The sequence below is a fragment of the Aegilops tauschii genome, chromosome 1 (genome assembly GCF_002575655.3).
Source record: "Aegilops tauschii subsp. strangulata cultivar AL8/78 chromosome 1, Aet v6.0, whole genome shotgun sequence".
Classification (NCBI taxonomy): domain Eukaryota; kingdom Viridiplantae; phylum Streptophyta; class Magnoliopsida; order Poales; family Poaceae; genus Aegilops; species Aegilops tauschii.
The window spans coordinates 312,104,136-312,111,785 of NC_053035.3; positions in this window are offsets into that span (position 1 = coordinate 312,104,136).

Here is a 7,650-nt window from a genome sequence, read left to right on the forward strand (position 1 = left end):
TAGAAACCTGAGAATTGTTCTTAGGCATGAGAAAAAGGAACAAGTTCTAGAGAATCCGCTTCCAGAGGAACCTGCCGATAATGCTAATGCCACAACCAGAAATGCCTACCAGAAACTCGTTGATGAATCAAACGAGATCAGCTGTCTCATGCTGGCTTCTATGGAGCCCGATCTGCAGCAGCAGTTCGAAAATATTGAGGCTTTCAATATGATCGAGAACCTTAAGAGCATGTTTCAAATGCAGGCTAGGACCGAAAGGTTCAACGTCTGGCGATCCTTGATGGATTTTAAGCTGAAAGAGGGTGATCCACTGAGCCCGCATGTGATCAAGATGATCGGGTACATGCAAGCTCTGGATAGGCTGGGCTTCCCACTTGGGGATGAGTTGTCCACAGATACAATTCTGGGTTCTCTTCCGGACAGCTATGGGCCGTTCATCTCGAACTACCATATGCATGGGATGGATAAGAAGCTCACTGAATTGCATGGGATGCTCAAAGTGGCAGAGCAGGATATCAAGAAAGGTACACATCGTCAAGTGTTGATGGTGCAGTACTCGGCTAAGTTCAAGAAGATCTGGTCCAAGAAAAAGGCTAAGGCAAAGGGTAAAGAGCAGGAGGCAACTCCAACTACAGCCACTACGCCTAAGTCAGGGACGGCTTCGGGGAGTATTTGCTTTCATTGCAAGGAACCCGGACACTGGAAAAGGAACTGTAGCAAGTGGCTTGCCGAGAAGGGCAAGAAGACTGGAAGTATGACTTCTTCTTCAGGTACACTTGTTGTATATGTTATAGACATTTATCTTGCTGATGTTTCTAGTAGCTCTTGGGTATATGATACCGGATCGGTTGTTCACATATGCAACTCGATGCAGGGGCTAAGCAGAACTAGGAATGTCGCAAGAGGAGAAGTTGACATTCGCGTCGGCAATAAAGCAAGAGTTGCTGCATTGGCCGTCGGCACTATGCAACTTAATTTACCTTCAGGATTCGTAATGGAACTTGATAATTGTTATTATGTTCCTGCTTTGAGTCGAAACATTATTTCTGCCTCATGTTTGATGAGACAAGGTTATGAATTCAGTATTAAGGACAATGGTTGTTCTATTTACTTAAATAATATGTTTCATGGTTTTGCACCCGTTGTAAATGGGTTATTTATCCTAGATCTTGAAGGTGAATCAGTCTGTAACATAAATGTCAAGAGGCATAAGCCTAATGAGATAATTCCGACTTACATCTGGCATTGTCGACTAGGACACATTAGTCAAAAGCGCATGAAGAAGCTCCATGATGATGGAATTCTAACTTCGTTTGAGTTTGAATCATTCGAGACATGCAAGTCTTGCCTACTCGGTAAGATGACTAAGACTCCTTTTGCAAAGAGTTGCGAGAGGGCTTCCGAGTTGTTGGAACTTATACATAGTGATGTATGTGGACCAATGAGCACGGCAGCCAGAGGTGGTTTCGTGATCTTGTTTCCGTGATCGTGATGCAGAGGTCGTGACACGACTTACCCCTACCGGTCGGTTGTCCACCATCGGGGTAGACAGTGGAACTTAAATCCGGATGCAGCACGCGAAGATCAATGAGATTGATCGAATCGGAACATAGATCAACACCTTGGAAATGTGATTTCCGCGGTGCTGAAATCTGTTGGAGCGGTCTCGGTAAAACGGCTGTAACTTTTGCATACGAACTCCGATTTTGCTCCACGACCTGTCAAACTGAAGCTAACAAAAAGTTGGATTAGCGGTGAAATTCTAGAACAGGATTTTGGCGCTTCTGGCTAGGCCAAAATCCGCTTGGAAGACAGAGTTTCAGGAGGTTTTATCTTCGGCGGTAGAACGTCTGACTCGTTTTTGCAGGGAATGACTGTGATTTGGTATAGCCCATGTATGTTGCTTGTATATTATTGTTTTATGACCTGCGTGTCATGAGTGCGGCAACCGGCAGGAGCCATATGGTTGTCCCATTATTGTATTAATGACCTGCGTGTCAACATGAGAAGCCATGTAATGTAATTTACTTTCAGTAGCTATTAGTTTTTAATAGCATAGTATCTTATGTAACACTTTGCAGTTGACACCATGGCGTGGAGATGGACATCACCACGAGGACAACCATGCATGGGCAGACTGCGCACGTGGAGATGGAGATCACCACGCGCTGTGAAAAGGGGCTATACCATATCACACATACATAAACTGCCTGTGAAAGTTTATCCCTTTTATGCACCCTTCCTTTTGCATGGTAGATGTTTTAAGTAGGGTGATCCCTCAAAGAATGTCAAGTACAAATGCCTCCCCAATTGCTGCACCTTCACATGTCAAGTATATTTAGTGGCGGGCCTATGAAATTAGGGTGCCACTACATCTCCTTGAAGTGATGGGTTTGTGTCAGACACTTACACGCGGAGCATTGGTTGACTTGTCGTGGCTATCAAAACAGTTTTGGGCTACGAGGCATAGGAGTTGGCGAGGCATGAGATGTCCACAACAACAAGAGTCGTATGGAGATACGATTAGCAAGAGTTGCTTACCGAGTGCTCTTGTCCTCTAGCGGTGATGCAAAAGCTCACTAGTTGACATGTTGATCTTGGATCTTGAATCACTAAGTATCAACCGAGGGATGTTGATTTTAGCGGGAGTAATGATCTTATTAAAATGTTTAATATGAATTACTCTTCATGAATACATGTCTTAGTGTTTTGCATATTTCTGTTGTAGATCAATGGCACCACCTGCTCAAGTTACCCCTTTTGCATTGAAATCAATCCTGGAAAAAGATAAATTGAATGGAACAAACTTTACCACCTGGTATAGAAACCTGAGAATTGTTCTTAGGCATGAGAAAAAGGAACAAGTTCTAGAGAATCCGCTTCCAGAGGAACCTGCCGATAATGCTAATGCCACAACCAGAAATGCCTACCAGAAACTCGTTGATGAATCAAACGAGATCAGCTGTCTCATGCTGGCTTCTATGGAGCCCGATCTGCAGCAGCAGTTCGAAAATATTGAGGCTTTCAATATGATCGAGAACCTTAAGAGCATGTTTCAAATGCAGGCTAGGACCGAAAGGTTCAACGTCTGGCGATCCTTGATGGATTTTAAGCTGAAAGAGGGTGATCCACTGAGCCCGCATGTGATCAAGATGATCGGGTACATGCAAGCTCTGGATAGGCTGGGCTTCCCACTTGGGGATGAGTTGTCCACAGATACAATTCTGGGTTCTCTTCCGGACAGCTATGGGCCGTTCATCTCGAACTACCATATGCATGGGATGGATAAGAAGCTCACTGAATTGCATGGGATGCTCAAAGTGGCAGAGCAGGATATCAAGAAAGGTACACATCGTCAAGTGTTGATGGTGCAGTACTCGGCTAAGTTCAAGAAGATCTGGTCCAAGAAAAAGGCTAAGGCAAAGGGTAAAGAGCAGGAGGCAACTCCAACTACAGCCACTGCGCCTAAGTCAGGGACGGCTTCGGGGAGTATTTGCTTTCATTGCAAGGAACCCGGACACTGGAAAAGGAACTGTAGCAAGTGGCTTGCCGAGAAGGGCAAGAAGACTGGAAGTATGACTTCTTCTTCAGGTACACTTGTTGTATATGTTATAGACATTTATCTTGCTGATGTTTCTAGTAGCTCTTGGGTATATGATACCGGATCGGTTGTTCACATATGCAACTCGATGCAGGGGCTAAGCAGAACTAGGAATGTCGCAAGAGGAGAAGTTGACATTCGCGTCGGCAATAAAGCAAGAGTTGCTGCATTGGCCGTCGGCACTATGCAACTTAATTTACCTTCAGGATTCGTAATGGAACTTGATAATTGTTATTATGTTCCTGCTTTGAGTCGAAACATTATTTCTGCCTCATGTTTGATGAGACAAGGTTATGAATTCAGTATTAAGGACAATGGTTGTTCTATTTACTTAAATAATATGTTTCATGGTTTTGCACCCGTTGTAAATGGGTTATTTATCCTAGATCTTGAAGGTGAATCAGTCTGTAACATAAATGTCAAGAGGCATAAGCCTAATGAGATAAATCCGACTTACATCTGGCATTGTCGACTAGGACACATTAGTCAAAAGCGCATGAAGAAGCTCCATGATGATGGAATTCTAACTTCGTTTGAGTTTGAATCATTCGAGACATGCAAGTCTTGCCTACTCGGTAAGATGACTAAGACTCCTTTTGCAAAGAGTTGCGAGAGGGCTTCCGAGTTGTTGGAACTTATACATAGTGATGTATGTGGACCAATGAGCACGGCTGCCAGAGGTGGTTTCCAATACTTCGTGACTTTCACCGACGACTTGAGTAGATATGGATATGTCTACTTGATGACGCAAAGTCAGAAACTTTTGAAAAGTTCAAAGAGTTTCAGAACGATGTGGAAAATCAACTCGGCAAGAAAATTAAACTTCTACGATCTGATCGTGGCGGTGAGTATATGAGCCAGGAGTTTGATGATCATCTGAAGAATCGTGGAATAGTTCCACAACTGACTCCTCCGGGTACGCCACAGAGAAATGGTGTGTCAGAACGGAGGAATCGGACCCTGTTGGACATGGTCCGATCGATGATGAGTCAGTCGGATTTACCCTTGTCATTTTGGGGATACGCTCTAGAAACTGCAGCTTTCACACTAAACAGGGTACCATCTAAGTCCGTAGATAAGACACCATATGAGATATGGACTGCGAAGAGTCACAGTTTGTCTTTTCTGAAAATTTGGGGATGTGAAGCATATGTCAAGCGACTCCAGTCGGATAAGCTCACACCCAAATCGGACAAGTGCATATTCGTGGGATATCCAAGGGAAACCTTGGGATATTACTTCTACAACCGTGAAGAGGGCAAAGTGTTTGTCGCTCGACATGGAGTTTTCCTTGAGAAAGAGTTTCTCAATCGGAAGGCTAGTGGGAGGACGGTCCGACTAGAAGAAATTCGAGAACCACACGGGGACGTTCCGGTAGGTGATACTGTCAAACCGGAGTTAGTCAGGGAACCCGTAGTGGAGTCGACACTGGTTCCACGGAGGTCGGAAAGGTTACACAATTTGCATGACTGCAATGTGTTGTTCTTGGAGAACAACGAGCCGACTACGTATGCGGAAGCGATGGAGAGCGCTGATTCTGAGTTATGGCTTGAGGCCATGAGATCCGAATTAAAGTCCATGGATGACAATCAAGTTTGGAACTTGATTGATCTGCCAGATGGCGTTCGAGCCATTGAGTGCAAGTGGATCTTTAAGAAGAAAACTGATATGGACGGAAATGTCACAGTCCATGAGGCTCGACTTGTTGCTAAAGGTTATCGACAAGTTCAAGGAGTTGACTACGATGAGACTTACTCACCGGTAGCGATGCCTAAATCAATTCGGATCATTCTTGCAATAGCGGCATATTTCGACTATGAAATATGGCAGATGGATGTCAAAACGGCTTTCCTTAATGGAAATTTAACCGAGGATGTGTATATGACACAACCCGAGGGTTTAGTCGATCCAAAGAAGTCTAGCATGGTATGCAAGCTTCAGAGATCCATTTATGGATTAAGGCAAGCATCTCGGAATTGGAACATTTGTTTTAATGAAGCTGTCAAAGAGTTTGGCTTCATCAAGAATGACTGTGATCATTGTGTATTCAAGAAGGTCAGTGGGAGCTCAGTTGCATTTCTGACATTATATGTGGATGACATATTATTGATTGGAAATGATGTTCAAATGCTTGAATCTGTCAAGGACTCATTGAAAAATAGTTTTTCTATGAAGGACTTGGGAGAAGCAGCTTACATTTTGGGAATCAAGATCTATAGAGATAGATCGAGAAGGCTTATTGGATTAAGCCAGAGTGCGTATATTGACAAGGTGTTGAAGCGGTTCAACATGCAAGATGCCAAAAAAGGTTTCTTGCCCATGTCACATGGCATTAGTCTTAGCAAGACTCAGAGTCCTACGACTCCTGATGAGCGAAGACGCATGGATGGGATTCCGTATGCTTCGGCTGTTGGGTCCATCATGTATGCTATGGTATGTACTCGTCCCGATGTTAGTTTTGCTCTTAGCATGGTGGGCAGATACCAGGCTGATCCAGGGGAGAGTCACTGGACAGCGGTTAAGAATATCCTTAAGTACTTGAGAAGGACTAAGGATATGTTCCTGGTTTATGGAGGTGAGGATGAGCTCGTTGTAAATAGTTACACCGATGCTAGTTTCCAAACAGATAGGGATGATAGTCGATCGCAATCTGGGTTTCTGTTCATTCTGAACGGAGGAGCAGTGAGCTGGAGGAGCTCCAACCAAGATACGGTAGCTGATTCTACAACAGAGGCCGAGTACATTGCGGCTTCTAAAGCTGCAAAAGAAGGTGTTTGGGTGAAGAATTTTATTTCTAATCTTGGTGTGGTTGAGGGCGCGTCTAATCCATTGGACCTCTATTGTGATAATAGTGGTGCCATTGCGCAAGTCAAGGAACCACGGAACCATCATAAAACCCAACACATACTCAGGCGTTTTAACCTTACTCGCGACATTGTCGAAAGAGGTGATGTAAACATATGCAAGGTACACACGGATGCAAATGTTGCTGATCCATTGACGAAGCCTCTCCCACGTCCGAAGCATGAGGCGCACATGAGCTCCATGGGCATACGATGCCTAAATGATTGACTCTAGTGCAAGTGGGAGACTGTTGGAGATATGCCCTAGAGGCAATCATGTGATGATGATATTTCCATATGTATTCATGAGTCGTTTGTATTGTCCTTGAACATCATCAATGATATGTATCAATAAGTATGTGACTTGTTTGTGGAACTATGTATTGTATGATGATTGTTTTAATGGTCCCTTGTTGATAAGGTTATGCGGACACATATCCTTGACTAGTACGACTCGGTTGATGACTATGTTTCACAAGTCATGTGCATGGAGATGCTAAACCGATAGTATGGGCTCGGGGATGGAGATCACCGAGCCGGACAGACCCACTTTGAAACGCAGCGAGATATAGTCATCTGTTAGTCTCAAGTGCAATGTCTATGCCATGTCCTAGACCTGAGGTCCTCGCATGTTCTCGGGATGAGGATCGACTCACTTAGGGTCTATCAAAGGCTACTCCATAACTGGGTAGTTATAAAGGTCGCTTTCAGGTGAGTCGTGAGACATGCCGCGAGACATGGTTGACCAAGATGGAATTTGCCCCTCCTATTTGGAGAGATATTCTCTGGGCCCTCTCGAGTGATCAGATTCGGAAAGCATGGCCATGCGACTTGGGTTAAGTGTTAACCCAGTTCGGGAATCTGTATCATGGTTTCGAAAAGAGAGGTCGAGCTAACACAAGGGTGACAAGTACTCGCATTGAGCTCGACAACAAATATCGTGAGGCAAAAGGAATGTTGCATATGCCACATTGTTGAGGTTCGTCAAACAACTTTACGCCCACATGGGTGTTGGCACGTTCTGCTAGGAGCCGCTACCAACTATCGACTCTGGTCGTGTCCATGTGTACGTGAACCTATAGGGTCGCACACTTAAGGGGCTGCAGCCCATTCGGATTGGATCTGAGTGGAAAATGGATGTGGACTCCTAGTGGGCTCAAGTGTTGAGCCCACCTCGGAGGTCTATATAAAGGGGAGTGGGCACAC